This window comes from Camelus bactrianus, chromosome 4 (assembly GCF_048773025.1).
Source record: "Camelus bactrianus isolate YW-2024 breed Bactrian camel chromosome 4, ASM4877302v1, whole genome shotgun sequence".
In the NCBI taxonomy this organism is placed as follows: Eukaryota; Metazoa; Chordata; class Mammalia; order Artiodactyla; family Camelidae; genus Camelus; species Camelus bactrianus.
The window spans coordinates 57,132,272-57,150,283 of NC_133542.1; positions in this window are offsets into that span (position 1 = coordinate 57,132,272).

An 18,012-nucleotide genomic window follows, 5' to 3' on the forward strand; every position below is an offset into this window, starting at 1 on the left:
CAATTGCCTGATTTCCAGCATTGGTCAGGATCCAGTTGTAGTCAACAAATCCCACTCCGGCTACGGTGAGCAGAAGGAGATTTCACATGGGAATTAGGAGCTTATAAAGTGGCTGGAGAAGCAGAAAGAGGAATTTTTACCCTCCAAACCACTCTGCATCTACCCTTGCAGCAGATTATATTTTCCAAGGATGGCATAAACAGTATCTTCCATCCTACATCCTCTTTTGCAATTGAGTTTGCCACTCCTTCATCAAGAGATGGCATCTATCTCTTCATCCTTGTGAACCCGGATTATTTGTGTGACATCATTTGACCAGCAGAGTATGACGGAAGTGATGCTGTGCCTGAATCTGACCATAGCCCTTAACTATGGCTTCTGATGGCTTCCGCTTCCTGCTTTTGGGGATGCTTGCTCTTAGGATGCTCCTTCTTTGAGCCCAAAGACCGTGCCGTGAGCAGCCTGAGCACCGTGGAGAAGCTGCAAAAGCTGCATGTAGGTGCTTCAGTCAACAGCCCCAGGTGAACCCCCAGCCAAGAGCCAGCATCCACTGTCAGCCATGTGAGTGCCCCCAGGCACCCAGATCAGTCAAGCCATCAGATATTTGCAGCCCAGCCAACATGTAAATGTGGTTTCACAAGAGACCTCAAGGGAGAATTGCTTACCTGAACCTTGTCAAAAAGAAATAATAATAAATAGTTGTTTTAATTCACTAAGTTTAGCGATAGTTCATTACACAGCAATAGATGACCAGAACAATCCTATGAATATGTTATCACTGCAGTTCAAACTACCGAACTGGGAAACCACCTGCTAAATCAGGAAGCTGCCAGGACAACTTCTAGACCTCAAGTCACACCACCTCTTCCATGAGCCACACCTCCAAAATGGATGCATGCCTTCTGCTTCTCTGCCCATAAAAATTCTTGAAAGTACCTCTGATTGGTGGAGCCCAAAGCACACATACTAGGTGAAGAGAATCCTAGCTGCAAGGAAGCCTGGGAAATGTAGTTTTTTAAAAATCTTCTCAGGCTTTGTAAGAGAAAAGAGGATGGAAATGGATGTTGAGAAAAACAATAAATAGTATTGGCCACCTATCCTAATTCCTAAATATCAAAGCTATTTCAAACTCAAGAAAATAAAGAGAATGCTTTTAAAATTAATGCTGCATTATTTGGACCCTCTTTTCACCCAAAACTTCTTTTGTGTTCATTACCCCATAGACCACTGGGGCACAGTTCACCACACTAGATTATTACAATGTTCAAAGAAATCTTATCAGTATCTAGCTAAGCATCCATGTCCCTCTGAGAATTCTTTGATTCTTGCTGCCTCCTTAGCAAATACAAAGAGCACTTGAAACAAATGATAGTGCTTTTATTTTAGGTTATATTTTAACCAAAAGAATGTAGAAGTCTTTGCAGGGTCCATGGTCCAGACATAATGGAATAGTTTACAGTCTTCAAATAAATTCAAGTAAATTGTTCTCTTTAATCTGTTGTATTTTTTTTTCAATTGAGGTAAAACTCTTATAACGTAAAGCTCACATTTTGAACTTTCTATAAATGAACAATTCAGCGGCATTTTGTACATTCACAATGTTGTACAACCATTACCTCTATCGAGTTACAAGACATTTCATCACCCCAAACACAAACCCCAGACACATTAAAAAGTTACTCTCCCTTCCCCTACGTCCCCATCATTAAACTGCTTTCTGTCTCCATGGATTCTCCTCTTCTGGGCATTTCATATAAATAGAACTATGCAATATGTAACCTTTTGTGTCTGGCTTCTTTCACTCAGCGAAATGTTTTCAAGGTTCATCTGTGTTGTAATGTGTATCAGAACTTCATTCCTCTTATGGTTGAACAATATTCCTCTGTATGAGTAGATCACCTTTTGTTTACCCATTCATTTGTTGATGGACATCCTGGCTACTGTGAATAGCACGGTTTTGAATAGCGCTGCTCTGAATATTGGTGTACAGGTCTTCCTTTGAATACCTCTTTTCAGTTCTCTTGGGTGCTTTACCTTGGAGTAGAATTGCTGAGTCATATGGTTGTTTTCATTACAAAACTTCCTTAGCTGAAAATGTGTTGCATTTTGATAATATTAAAAGATTTTTTTTTTTTGCATTATATACTTCAGCTTTTCTGGGTGTTCTCTTTTTAATGTCATTGAAGGAAAAATGATTTTTTATTGAAGTATAGTTGATTTACAATGTTGTGTTAGTTTCTAGTGTACAACATGGTGATTCAGTTCTACCTTTATATATATTTTTCAGATTCTTTGTTGTTATAGGTTGTTACAAGCTATTGAATATAGTTCCCTGTGCTATACAGTAGGACCTTGTTGTTTATCTAATCTGTATATAGTAGTTTGTATCTGCTAATCCCAAACTTTTTGAATCGGGGTTTTCTCAAGATACATGCCCAAGAGTGGGATTGTTGGATCATATGGTAAGTCTATTTTTAGTTTTTTTAAGGAATCTCCATACTGTTTTCCATAGTGGCTGCACCAAAGTACATTCCCACCCACAGTGTAGGAGGGTTCCCTTTTCTCCACACCCTCTCCAGCATTTATCGTTTGTGGACTTTTGAATGATGGCCATTCTGACTGGTGTGAGGTGATACCTCATTGTAGTTTTGATTTGCATTTCTCTGATAATTAGCGATATTGAACTTTTCCTGTGCCTATTGGCCATTTGTATGTCTTCATTGGAGAATTGCTTGCTTAGGTTTCCTGCCTGTTTTTTGATTGGGTTGTCGTTTTTTATGTTATTGAGTTGTAAGAGCTGTTTGTATATTCCAGAATTTAAGCCCTTGTCAGTTGCATTGTTTGCAAATATTTTCTCCCATTCTGTAGGTTGTCTTTTCATTTTGCTTATGGCTCCTTTGCTGTGCAAAAGCTTATAAGTTTAATTAGGTCACGTTGGTTTATTTTTGCTTTTATTTCTATTGCCTGGGTAGACTGACCTAGGAAAACACTGCTACAATTTATGTCAGAGAATATTTTGCCTGTGTTCGCTTCTGAAGATTTAAGGTATGTTGTCTTATGTTTAAGTCTTTAAGCCATTTTGAGTTTATTTCGTGTATGGTGTGGAGGTGTGTTCTAACTTCATTGATTTACATGTGTTTGTCTGGCTTTCCCAGCACCACTTGCTGAAGAGACTCTCTTCTCCATTGTATATTCTTGCCTCTTTGGCGTAGGTGTGTGGGTTTATTTCTGGGTCCCGTATTCTGTTCCATTGATCTATACATCTGGCATTGAGGCTTTGGCTTTTCTGCTGATATGCTAAGCGCTCTGCCCTCCAGCAAGCTGATCTTTGCTTGTTAGTTGGTTTGTATGTTTGATTTTTTTGGAAAGGGGATTAGAGTTTATCATTTTTCATCATGTAATGACAGAATAGCTCCCTGTCTAGAAACAAGGTTTTGGGAGGCCAGGACATTTTCTGACCTCTTTGTCTTTCTGTCTCCAACAATTAAAAGTTTATTGTGAAATACGCACCGAAGTTTCCCCAAATGTGTTGTGCTGTGGCCTATGAGGATCATTACTGCCAGGGAGGGGGAAATTTCCCCCTCGCCCCGTCTTGAGTTCTTGTGGCTGAACTAATAATAAAATTGATGCAAGACATAAACAGGGGGGAAAGAAACAAATTCATAGGCCTGGAGGTCTCATAGAAATGGGACCCGAGAAGTGGCCAAAGCAGGCAGCTTTTATATGTCTTAGACAAAGAAACAATAAACTTGAGAGGAATTGTCAGGATAAAGAAACTTCGGTTTGGATGCTCAATTAGTGAAGAATCTAAACAGAATTTGGGCTTGGGATAGTAACTTAAAGTTAAGTAACAAGGCTTGTTTATTCAGACTTCTCAGCCTGAATTCCATACATGCAATAAACGTGTCCTATTTCCAGATGCAGGGAGGGCGCTGTTCACATGATTTATTTCCTGCCTTTGGGGACACAGAGAGGAGAGTCAGAGTGTCCCTCTTGCATTGGCCATTTCTTAAGTAACTTTAATTCAAAATAATATCCCATTGTGGTATATTTTGGGGTGGGCTACCCAGGGCCCCAGCATTGGGTATGCAGTTAACTACTTTATGTAATGGTTGTATAAAATCATTAAGGAAATTGTAGAGACAGTGTAATGATTATGTGCCTGGAATCTACAGCCAGAATAGCTGAATTTGAATCCTGGCTCTGCCACCTAATAGTTGTGAAAGCTTGTTTCTTAACCTCCCTGTGCCTCAGTTTTCCCATCTGTAAAATGGGGCTAATAAAAATAGCACCTTTGTAAGGAGGTAAAGTCCTTGGAATGGTAGCTGCCATGAAGTCTGCACTATAAAAGCTTGTTAAATGCAAATCCACAAATTGGTTGAGATAATTCCAACACCTTTAATCAAGATAATAAGTTAACAGTACAAGTTCTTATAAAGGGAGGGCTTATGGATTTTAGTCTTGGTAATGCTGGTCACTCTCTAAAAGAACATTTCCCCTCACCAAAAAAAATGAAACATGTAAAATCTATTGAAGGAACACTATGGGACAACCACTTAATAACTGACTTTAAATACCTGAAAAGGGATGTTACAAAATTTAAAAACAATTTCACTAACAGCAAAACACCGTGTCCTATAATAATAACAACCCCCCACCTTTGGTTCTGAGGTCAAGAACCAATTCATTCAACATTTATTCATTTAAAAATACTTATACAACAACTATAGTGCTCCAGACTCACTGATGAGTATAGAATAGTCAACTAAGCAGACGTTCTCCTCATGGAACATCCAATCCAGGGGTGGAGACAAAAATGAACAAAAGTAACAATCGTGTAATTACAATTTCTGATAAGAACGAGGTGAAGCAAATCCAATAAATTAATTAAATAATGCAGCTAAAGTGCTTAGGGGGTTTCTGGTCTTAGAATGTGTACAATTAAAGTTGTCTATGGGAGGTGGGTATAGCTCAGTTGGTAGAGTGCATGCTTAGCATGCACGAAGTCCTGGGCTCAATTCCCAGTACCTCCATTAAGTAAATAAATAAACCTAATTACCTCCCGCCTCAAAAAAATAAGTAAATTTTAAGAAGTTATCTATGATTTTTCTCTATTCCAATAATTATTATGATGTATCCAGTTTATTTACCTGAAATAAAATCTGTCGTCTTAAAATTTCCTGCCCTCTAGTGGGGAATTTGAGTCATAGCCACACAAACAGCTGAAACCGTAGGTGAACGTTTTTGATGTTTCTGCAGCTCTTTACTGCTGGGTGGGATGCCCAACACCGTACAAGATAAACCGTGCAGGACACTTGCCTGCCACAGGGCCCCGCATGCTCATAGCTTCTTTCCGAGGGCCTCCTTGTGCATCCTGGGTGCCATGTGACCTCACCATCCTCCCCGGACACCGTCTATCACTAGTCAGTGGCCTGGGGTGGAAGCTGTACTGAATACGGCTCTCCACCTATTACAGGAAGTTGACAGGCCCAGCTAATCAGCCTTCAAAGCTCATCAAGACAGAGCCAATTCATCCATAGTCAAAGAAAAGAGATGGGAAGTATTTGAACCATGATGATGGCAGAGTATGGGAGCAGAGTGCCTGCTATTGGCCAGCCAGGGCTGCCCCCCATTCCAGGGACATTGGAGTGGCCCCAGGCAAGTCCAGGTGGGGCTGTGACTTGCCTTTTTCCTACCTTCCCTGAACATTGTTACCATAACCCTGAGTTAACCCAAGTATTTCCAGCGTTAAAGAGCATAACAAAGACCCTTTAAATATGCCGTCCCATTTCATCTTTGCAACCTCCTGAGAAACAAGTCTTATTACCTTTGTCTTAGGGGCTCAGAGAGGTTGAGTCACTTACCCAAGGTCTCACAGCTAATAACTGGCAGTGTAGCATTCATACCTTGCTATCAAAGTTCATGTTTGTTCCAGTGCTCCATAACCCGTATTCCCTGGTATTGAAACCTGAGTTAAATGGAGATATGAGATTAGATGTTCTCCCACTTTTTATTATAGCAAAACCCTCTTTTAAAAATAACCAGGTTAAACAACTTTAATCAGGTTATCAGATGATATTTTGTACATGCTTTAAAAATAAGTTAACATCTAGGAATAATTTGATCCCTTGCTCCGTAATCTTTAAGTTTTCCTTTCATCAGCTGATTCTGAATCTGATCCTTGATCGAAAAGCCTTCCCCAGCAGTTTGGACCCACAATCTTGGGGACTGTTTTCTGTTTTAGCCATAGTCTGATGACTGCAGTCCTAAGGTATTTCAACTAACTGAGGGGTTCTCTGTCCTGACTGCACATTAAAATCACTTGAGTAACTTTTAAAAATTACTTACGCCGGGGCTTCCTCCCACACTAATTGAATCCAAATCACGGAAGGAGGGGCCTGGGCATTGGCACTTTGAAGCATCATGCTAGGGTGCAGCCAGGGCCGAGAACCACTGAACTATTTAAATGGTTGTTTCTCATGCTACCTAGTTTTGGAGACTCTTCCTGCTGTTCACATGCCTGGCAGGTCTGTTTGCAGAGGTGTGTGTCTATGGGAGTTGGGGGTGAGGGGAGGCGGGGTGTGGAAGAAAGGACCTGCTGTAGGTCTGAGCTCTCTGTCCGATCTTAACACAGGTATGGCCTGGGCCGTCTGCACCCCGACCACATGGACTCGGGACCTGTTAGACATTCAGGGGAAAATAGCAAACCTAATGTCACAGACTTGTACCCTGGACTGTCCTCACAGCTGTCGGATCTGTAAATTTTGCCCTGTCTCGTTGCCCAGGCTGAGTTTCTGCTTGGACCATGTTATCCAAGTCGCGGGTCTCAACTATGTTGTTCACCTGCACTGTGGACATCCGGATAGAATGTCAATTTCTGCCCAGACCCAGATGTGTGCACTAAACGCTAGGGAAATGCACGGAAAGTCCTACCGTTCTCTGCTTCTGTTTTTACCAAAGATTTCAACTGTCTCTATGTCTTTGGGATCCCAGGAGGTTTTAGCAACCCCTGGGCTTACAGAAACCGCCCAACATGAACTGGCCTGGTGAGAGTTGCTCAGTTTTGCATAATTTTCCTGCTGATTTTTGACATTTAATTCGGCCCTTTCTGATGTTCTAATGGGCTCTTGTTGTGTTTTAGTGGATGTGGAGATGGGATGAGCCCAAGAGCACAAGGGATTCTGAGGACAGGAGTCAGAGTAAACATTTGCTGGAAGTCATTTTTCCATTTGTCCTGGGCTGCTCAGTTCTTTCTCCTCAGAAGCTCTGGGTGGAGATGGGCCTGGGGTGGCCTCCCTACTTCCTCATTGGTGAATCATGAAGAAATTAAGCCTTTTAAGCGTCACTGTTTAGCTTCTGGGCCCCCCTTACCCCCAGTTTAGCCCAGCTCTCTTGGGAGAGTGGACGTTCCATTGAACGGTCAATGGAGAATGAATGAAGCTATGAGGCTATCTCTGATTAAAAAGAGAAATCATTTGGGCTTTTAGGAAGCTTGTGAACGTGGAGGAGGGAGAACCAGGTTTCTATAGCTCTGATGCCTTCACATCTGCCATCTGCAGAAGCAAGGAGGCACCGAGCAAGAGCCTGGGGAAAAGTTTTGGTCCATCCAGAAACTGGAGTTTGTACTTTGCTTGAAGGCCAATTGACTTACCGCCTGAAGACACTCTCTGATTGTTTGTTGACAATAATTACACCCCCCTAAAAGTTCCTGGAATGAATTCACTGAGAACCTAAATTAAAGATGTCAAGCCACCCACAAACATATCAAAATAGAAAACTCCCTTGAAATAAAACTGCTTAAAATGACGACAAAGGTGGCACTAGCAGTAGAAAGAGAAGAACTGATCTTTTTTAATAAACAGTGTTTGGTCAAATGGATATCCTGTGGGGAAAAAATAATCCTGACCTCTGCCTCACATTATATGCACAACTCAATTCTAGACGAATGGTTGGTCCAAATGTAAAAAAGACAATCCTCTAGAAGAAATCAAAGAGTAATCTTTATTTACTTGGTGAAGGCAAAGATTGCTTAAGCAGGACAGAAAAACCGTGACTAATAAAGGATATTATTGATAAAATGGACTGCATCAGAATTAAGATCTTCTTGATTTCTTATTGGAGATGCTGTTAAAAGTAAAAATGCAAGTCACAGAGCAGATATACAAACAGCAGTCAGTGAACTCGTATCTGGAAAATGTAACGAACTATACATGAATAAGAAAAAGGCATCCAATACAAAAGTAGTCCAAACACTTAAAACAGGTACTTTAAAAAAAAAAAGGCCAATAAGTATAAAGAAAATGTTCAGTCTCCACATCCCTGAAGTCCAGAGCTGTGCTTCTTACAATAGGTTTAAAATGAATGAAATATTCACTTTAACTTGTTTTCTACTGGTGGTTCAACAACACATATAAGAACTATTCATTGGGCTGACATTCATCCCTGCCTTAACCTAATTGAACTGAATATGAATTTCTTGTTTGAGAGTATGATCGTTTCTTCTATCCACAGATTCAATGTTGAGTCCTCCATCTTGGATAATAGCCATTCATCTTACTGTTTTCAGTTGCCCATTCCAGCACCAAAATTTTAAATCCTCCGTACTACTTTCCATCGTTTTCTGTAGATTTTGTGCAGTCAGTTAAGCAAAGGTTTCTTAAACAGGAAGCAAAACGTTTGGTCAACACTGGTTTGCTTGTTTAAGAACATTGAGCCAATACTCTGCGCCAGCAAGGACTTGTCTTTGTTCAGTATCATCAATGGTTTATTGTTTACTCACCTTTTCCGCCACTTCTATTAATTGCACGCGTGTTTTCTTTTTTTGTGCACAAGTGATGTTTCTTATTCCTTTAATGAAGAATCTTGTTTACAGTCATAAATACCAACATTGGCCAGAGATAATCCTGGAGATGGTTGTAAAACACATAATGGGAGTAATAAAATATTTTCCCTTGAACTTTGATTGTAAAAGCTGGATTCTACAGTCTCTTTCTGTTTTAGGATGTAGGTTTTATTATTCCTGTAATAAGATAAGTTGAGGCCAACAGATCAGATGTCTGCCATTGATAGCTTGTTACTCACAGTTCCCAAGAGGAGGGGGCGCACCATGCCCTGTGAGGGCCACACGGGGAAGCACCAGGATCAGGAGGCAGAAAGAGCAAGGGGAAAACATGGACAAAAACCGCTATTGTGGTTTTCACAGGGAGGAACAGGAGACGCAGGGTAAACAGGCTTAGGGGTGGCTAGTCTGCATAACTTCAGTGGGTCTGGGGCATAGGAGCTGTCCCTGGTTGCCTGGTACCTGGCGTCACAGCCTGGTGATGGCAGGCCTTGGGTTTGGATTTTCAAATTCCTAGCTCTGGACCTGGCTCAGCTGCGAAGTGAGGCGACTTCTTTCCAACTTTTAGAAACACACCTGTATTTACTGCTCAGCCTTGGGGAGCCAATGTGGTGCCTGTGGGAGACACAGCTGGGGATGTTGCAGGGAAACCTGAGTCTTCCATGCTTGTGACACATGGTGAGAATTCACACCATGGGTCTTTAATATAATTTTTTTTTTTTTTTTTTTGGCTCTGGGGTAATGAGGGCAGGTGGATAGTGGCTCCAAGTATGAGAGCCTGGTAGAGGAGGCTGTGGGTTTGTGGGCTCTGGTGAGTCCTGCATGCTCACAGGTGAGTCCTGCACTAGTTCTAGGAATTGGCCAGTCTTGGGATGGGTAATCCCTCCACAGTCAGTAAGCCGCCAGATGTTAAAACATCAGAATAAAAAGACTTGCTTAATACACTCTGTTTGAATGATTTGGTGTTAAGTGAAATCCCATATTTTCTACCATGTTTTCTAATGGAAAATCATTACCATTAATTTGAAGCACATTTATATTTTGCTATATTTTATATCTTATGCTATCAAAAGTGAGACAGGAGGGAAGAGGGCAGGACACAACCATTAAACAAATGACACAGCACTTAGCACCAAGATGGTGGAAGAGTCAACTCCCAGCAAACCTTGAGGCCCAAGATGGTGAGAGATTTGACTTCCAGGAGAACTTGAGCTTCATTATATTCTCATTGTAATATGTTAGCATGATAAATGTCACACCCACAGGCACCGTGACAGTGCCAAGGCTAACCATAAAAGGTCAAAAAGTGGGCAGTGGCCCAATTCCTGAGAATCCCCACCTTTTCCCCAAAGTAGTTGAAATAATCTTCCTACTTGTTATCATATGAAATAACTGAGCTCATAAAAACTAACCACCCTGCACCTCATGGCCTTTCTCTTGCCCTTTGAGATGGTCCATATTCTGTCTGTAGAGTTGTGTCTCTCTGAGTAAATCAACTTTTACTCTACTGTGGCTCACTCTTGAATTCTTTCCTCTCCAAGCAAAGGACCCTCACTTGATGGGGTGTATCCCAGGGACTCGGCTGGGACCTGGGACATGCCATCCTCTCACACCCTCATCCTTTTTTTTTTGTATCAAAAGGGTTGATGTCACTTTCCAGTCTCATTATCCAACAAACATAGTAACACTCCAGAGGTTTGGGGGTTTTTTGATCAATTTGCTGGTTTCATGGATATATTTACTTTATTTTGCAAGGAGCAGCCATAATTACTTCTAAATTATGCATTTGACACAAATAATTCTCTTTTCTATCTCAATGTTTTAATTAGTAGCCAAAGAGTCATTTAGCAAATAACATGAATTTGCAAGGATTTAATCTGACTTGAAGTTCACAGTGTGGATTTGATAAGAATAACTATCTTATTCATTTTTATTATTTTCATGAGTAATTAAATCTTCATTAATAAATAATTTATAATGTCTTATATCTGAAGTTTACATGGATTATATGCAGTAAAACCTGCTAAACTTTATTGTAGGCATTTTTTTTTATGCAAGTAGCCTTCTATTTAGAAATCTGTATTTGTCCCTTTCAGTTTCTCCTCTTTTGTCATTGTCTACTTCTATTATGATCTTGATTTGTATTCATTTCCGTGATCTAAGGATTTTAAAAATGATGTATAGTTGTTTTCAAATACTCAAAATTTAAATATATTTTAATCTATTATTAAAATAATAATACAAAATAAATCCATAAATAAAAGTGTAAATGAAACATTAGAAAATTGAAACATTTTCATGTTTTCAAAAATTAGTTTTCTCTTTAAACATTCACAGTTGCCTCAAAAAGTGAGGGACAAAAACATAGATTATCCAATAAAGTCAACATTTTTACTTAATCTGTGAAATTAAATCTTATTCAATATTTTTATGAAAAATAAGGCTGTTCAATCCTAGTAGTCAATGTCCATCTACTTCCCAATGTAAGAATTCTCATTAATATCACAGTTCACGTGTTACATGTAGGCCTGTATATCTACATAAAAATTCAAAAGCATTATGAATTCTGTAATATTGCAAAGATGTTTCTCAGTTGGCGTGTGCAACTTTTGCAAATGCTACACTATTTTGTGAGTAACTCAGGAACTGAGAATTGAAACACAAAGAGAAGCAAGAAGAAGAAATCTCCAGCATTGCAGGTAAATGATGTTTGTAATGCCAGAATCAATGATCTCAAGGCTAAGAGTTGATGAGCAAATTAAGAGTTGATACCTATTATTCTTTTCTCCTCTTACCTATTGCTTCTTCCACCCATCTCCTACGTCAGCATTGACTCAAGTATGTCACAGCTCTACAAAGATTACGGCAACACGAACAAACTCAGAACTGAGGCTTACAAGAACAATGTGTATTCTTTCTCAGAAGGTGGCCAGATAGGGTCTTCTTTGAATTCACCAAGGTGCATTTCAGTTCTTGCCTTTGGGTGAGTATACACACGTGTTTCTTTGAGGGTATTTAACACTCTGGTGAATTCTTTTTTGTTGTTGTTGTTGTGGGGGAGGTAATTAGGTTTATTTATTTATTTTTAGAGGCGGTACCGGGGATTGAACCCAGGACCTTGTGCATGCTAGGCATGCGCTCTACCACTTGAGCTATACCCTCCCCCACCGGTGAATTCTTAAAGCCAGTTTTTTCATCTTTATATTAATACCTGGAGGTAATGTTAGAATCCTGTAGCTTCTACCTCCAAAATATCTATCACTTCTCAAATTTTAGTGTTCTAAGAATCACCTAGAGAGAGCTTATTTAACACAAAGATCACTGGGTCCCGCCCCCAGACATTCTAACTGTATAGGTGTGGCCCAGGAACCTGCATTTGTTAGAAGCTCCCAGGACTATTTTGTAAGACATACTGGTCTACACCAGCATCTCCTCTTCAACTCCAGGCACGCATACAGTTCAGGTCCTTTGTTTTCTCACTGCATAAGCCCCCCACTGATATCCCTACCCTCGGGCAAGCTAATCTATTGATGCTCATTACCGGCTGCACATTCAAATCACACGGAGAACTTGTCAAAATTTACTGATGCCTGCGCCTCACCCATAGCAATTAAATCAGCCTCTCTGGGGTGGGGGGGGGGTGCCCAGCTCCCAAGATAAGTTTAAAGCAAACCCAGTAGAGTTGACTGTGCAGCCAGGGTTGAGAATGACCATTCGTTGCCTCCTTTTTCACCCTGACGTAGAGTTTGCTAAGAGTTCTTTCCTCGAGCAGAGCTTCCCAGCCTGTATCCCAGAGAAGGCAAACAGGCTGCAGGTGTGGTGCAAAGCATCGCTCCACCAGCACGTCATCAGGCTGCTCCAGGGCTCGTGGGCTGCCGTACAAACAGCGCCTCCCGCGCCATCTCGGATGCCAGCCCGAGCTGAGCCCCGTCCGCCTGCCTCTCCTGCCGCCGCGTTCTCCACTGCAGATGAGCTGCCCACCGAGATTCAGAAGGAAGCCGTGGCCCGCGTGCCCAGGAAGCTCAACCTCAAGGTATGGCTGGTTGGGGAGGGAGTTGTGATGCAGGTTGCGGTGGATAGAAGGCCAGCTGCAAGCAGCCGCCGAATCTCTGTCTTAACAAATACTTGATTCTTTTGCCCGATTGTTATTGGATTGATGTGCATGGCTACTCCAACAGTGCATGTGTATTCTGAAAACAAGGTGTATTACCATTTTGAAAGATTAGGTTTTGAAGACATGAGAGGGATTTGAAATCTGCTGGCATTATCATAGTTAATTTTAATACTTAAGTGTGTAGCGAAACAAAGGAAGAGCTGTTTCTTTCAAATAATATGTCAGATGTTGGTTGTTCGGTTGTTTAAAGTGTGAAGTGTTTTTTGTTGATGGTAACTAGCTATAATATGAAGAGGAAATTTTAAAAAGCTTGATTAGGAATTGTGCATAGCACAACCTGTCAAACAAAAAAAAGTTCCCAAATGTTAGAGGCAATTAGCTACCGGACTTGGAGGTTTCAACAATATTATAATCATGAACTTCGGTTCATTCAAACTCTAGAAAGTAGGTGAAAGTTCACAAGCTAAGAACATATTTGCAACATAAAATCAATAAAAGTGTGATATCCAGAATGGACAAAGAATGCTGAACAATCAGTAAAAGAATGAACAGTAGAAAAAATAGGGGGAAAGACTTGAACGTGCTTCCCAAAGGAGAAAATCTGAGTAACCGTTAAGTATGTTAAAAATGCTTGACATAATTAGTAATCCCAGAAATGCAAAATAAAACCAGAAAATGTGATTGCACAGCCACTAAATTGGATTTAATCTAACTTAAATTTTAAAAATCTGAGAATACTAAGTGTTGGTACGTGGGATAATAAGAACTTATTCCTGTAAGGACCTGGTGAAACTGGCATTATCTCATGATTGAGCAAATTCATACTCAAGGTGTGGTCCGTGTGTCAGTGGCATTGGCGTCACCTGAGAGCTTGTTAGAACTGCAGGATCTCAGATTTAGGGTCAGCTGGCAGCTTAACAAGATGCCCAGGTGATTTCATGTACACACTAATGGTTGAGAAGCACTGCTCTATGACCCAGTGATTCCACTCCACCCATATGTTTTAAAGAACTTCTTTCCTGGCAAAATGTTCCTGGCAACATTGTTTGGAAATAAAAACTGAGACTAACTCTAGTCCACTAACAGTGACATAGACAAATTACAGTGTGGTCATATAATGGAATACTCTACAGCCAGGAAAACAAATCAACTATGGTTATGTGTATTAACCACAAGCTTTAAACTGAGTGTGAGGAGCAGATCTCAGAATAATACATTTAGAATAATTCCATGTATGTTTGCACACGTATCTTATATTTATTTCACAAGTGAACCTTTAAAAAGTTACGTTCATGGAAACAAGCTTGAAGTTTCACCTTAAGAAACTAGGATGTCTTTGTGGAAGTTTTACACAAATTCATTATTTACTCTCCTTCCCAGTGGTTTATATTTGGCTTTTGTATTAAAATAATTTAAAGATAAAAACATTAGTATTTTAGCAAGACATATACAGATCTCCCCAAATCCTTTCCACTTTAACCCAGTGGGCAGCTCAAATGTTTTTGTGTGTATTAGGAGATAAAACACATCACAAAGTAGGGACCTTGAAGCTGAATTAATTCAAAGGCTTTCAAAGTCTCAACCTTCCCTTGTGGCTTCATCTGCTGCTCTGCTCCAAATTCTAGCTGGATCCCACACCCTTCTCCAAAGACACCTAAACCCACACCACTTCTGGATCAACCTGCATGCCTTTCTTTCCTTTAGGCTTTGATCAAACACCACCATCTTTGTAAAGGGTCGCCTCAATTCCTAGACAGAATAATAACTTTATTTTCCGAAGCTCTTAATGACCCGATAAATCAGATGATTAGCTGTTTTGACCTTTTTCCTCTGCCAGACCATGAACAACCCTAGGGCAGTGTGCTATACTATAAATCATAGTAGATCCACATAATAGAAGACTATTTGCCTGCTTTTCCTGACCCTAGTCACTCTATACCCTGTGAACTGTAAATCCTATACTCACCTTCAGTATTACGTGAATTTTGTACCAAGTGGAAAGTGCTCACTATCACCTCTAGGTTTACCAGTTACCTACTTTGAGGAAACCCTCTTACTCGATTGTACTGTCCAATTACTGAGTTTTTTTTTAGTTAACTCTAACATCGTTAATATTTCAAATAGTTAATAACGTACACTTTCAGCTATGAAGCATCTATTCTAACCACTTGGTCCACGGTAAAGCAACCAAGCTGAGCCACTGACATCTTGTTTGGTGGAGGTTGGCAGGAAAGTGGTATAAAACTCTATGAATGGGAGGAAGAAAGACCATGATATTTATGTTCATCTCCTAAAATGCTTCTGAAGTTAAAAGCTAATCTGTTAAGCAGTCTTCTGCAACAATTTGGGTGTTGACCCATCTCACTCTTAAGAGCCCATCAGAATTAAACCCTTGACCACAATCACTGTCAGAAGCCTGAGCTTCAGGCAATCACCCTTCTTCCTGTGGCCATACTGGACACCTCAACTGGTGATTGTCAACCTTGGGTGCACATCCAATCACCTGGTGTCCAGGCAGCACCCAGGATCAGTTAAAATCTCCGGGGATGGAACCCTACTGATTTTCTTTAAAGCTCTCTAGTTGATTCCAATGTGGTACCCAGATTGAGAGCCATGCCCCTAATCTGACCAAATTCTGCCCCAAGCTTTCTCTCTTTCTCCCAGTTCCTTTCACAGTACCTGCTGGAATCTCAGTCCATCAGGACCTTTCTAGAATCTCGAGTGGAAACTTTCTTGGTATCCTCAGTGTGTTCTTAGAGCATCATCTCCTTTCTTAACAGAAATCACCTAAGGGTTCTCCCTCCCCAGCCTTTTCCACTCACAAAGTTCTAATCAGGTGGTGACTGGGGTTTTTGCTTGTCCCCCAATACCCCCATACAAACCACTTTTTCTTGCAAAATCTCCTCCTCCTTTGAAACTCCTTCATGCCCTTCTTAACCTCCTTATTGCTGTCATCTGATGTCTACCAACCCCCTCAATCACTGAAGATGGTTCAACTCAAAGACGCTTTCCATCCCTATTCCCATAGTTTTTCTTAGCAACCCATCTAATCCCTTGGTCTCAGATTCTTTTGTTTTTGCTTTTTTTTTTTTTTAAATTGAAGTACAGTTAGTTACAATGTGTCAATTTCTGGTATACAGCACAATGTCCCGGTCTTGCATATACATATTCATTTTCATACTTTCTCATTAAAGGTTATTTTAAGATATTGAATATAATTCCCTGTGCTATACAAAAGAAACTGTTTTTAAAATCTATTTTTATATATAGTAGCTAATATTTGCAAATCTCAAACTACCAAATTTATCCCTTCCCACCCCGTTTCCCCAGTAACCATAAAATTGTTTACTATGTCTGAGTCTATTTCTGTTTTGTGCATGAGTTCATAGTGTCTTTTTTTTTTAGATTCCACATGAGTGATGTCATATGGTATTTTTCTTTCTTTTTCTGGCTTCCTTCACTTAGAATGACAATCTCCAGGTCCATCCATGTTGCTGCAAATGGCATTCCTTTATTGTTTTTTTATGGCTGAGTAGTATTCTATTGTATAAATATACCACAGTTTCTTTATCCAGTCATCTGTTGATGGACATTTAGTCAAACATTTATGGATAAAGCTAAAAACCATCAATCACTACCTACCCTCCTCTCCAGAAATCACTGCTGTGATAAATTAGAAATGCTTCCTTGAAAAGTTTCTCATGTTAATTTACATGAAGATTTACCTAGAGATATGTAGCATGTCTTATGTCTTACACAGTGAAATTTTACCATTCTGTATGTACATATTCTGTAACTTTTTTTCACTCAGTGACTTTGAAATTTTCCTATTTCTGTATTAATAGCTCCTTATTCTATATTACCTAGAAAGGATTTATCATGTGGGATTTAATCATATCTGTATTGATGGAGATCGTTTTGTGGTGTTATAAACAATGCTGCAACAATTGGACATTTTCCTTCACAAACGTTACTTCCCTTAGGATGGATAGGACCAGTGTGATCTCTAGGTCTTTTCTGATCACTCACTCTTCATTCCTAAACAGCCTGGCTTCCATCTCTATCCTTCCATAAGAGTTCTGCCACAATCACTGCTGTCACTTTGTTTCCCTGTCATCTTAGTCTCTCAACAGCATTTGAGAGTTGGCACTTTTCTTTTTGAAATGTTCTTTTTGCTTTTGGGATAAAACCATCTTCTGGTTGTCCTCCTTCCCCTCTGGCTTCCTTTACGTGTCCCCTGTTGGTCCTCACTCTACTTGGTCTCTAAACGCTGGGAGGTCATGAGGCTGTTTGGAGCCCTCTTCACTCTGGATTCTCTTCCTGGGTGATTTCACACATCTGTTCTCAAGAGCCATCTATATTACAACATCCTTCAGATTCCTATTCCAGTCCAGACTAGTCCCCAGCAGTCTGCATGACATCATTCAGCGTCAATGTATACCACCAGAGCATGTCTTTACACATCCAGAGAGAACCTGACCCACCTTATTTTACTATCTGGCACCCCAACTTAGCTGCTCAAGCCAAAAACTGGGTACTCACTCTAGAATCCTTTGTACTCCCAGAAGCCCTTGGATTGTCTTTCCTTGGGTGTTACCTAGTCTGTACTTTGTCCCCTCTCCCCCACCTGCCACCCCCCAATCCCAGCCGTCATCGTCTCTGGGCTAGGAAAATGCCAAAGCCTAACTGGTGTTCCAGTCCTTAGCCTCCCTCTCCAACCCAGTTTTCGTTCAGCTGCCAAAGGGAACTCTTAGTATCTAAGCACGTCACTTCTAGCTAGCCTTTCAAGGGCTTCCCTTTGCACCTAGAACAAGGCAGGCCTTGGATGACTGGTTCCTGCCACTCTACCTGGCTATATTTCACGCTCCCCTGATGGATCTATAATGTACCAAGTTCTTTTTTGATTCAGGGCTCTGGTGCATGCTGTTCTCTCTGCTAGAAAGCAGAGTCCCTGGCTCTCTGGTTGGTCTTTTTCACCATCAGGTCTCAGTCACCTCACAGAATTGCTCCACCCCAAGCAGCTAGCCCTATTATTCTCAATTACTGCGCCCACTTTTGT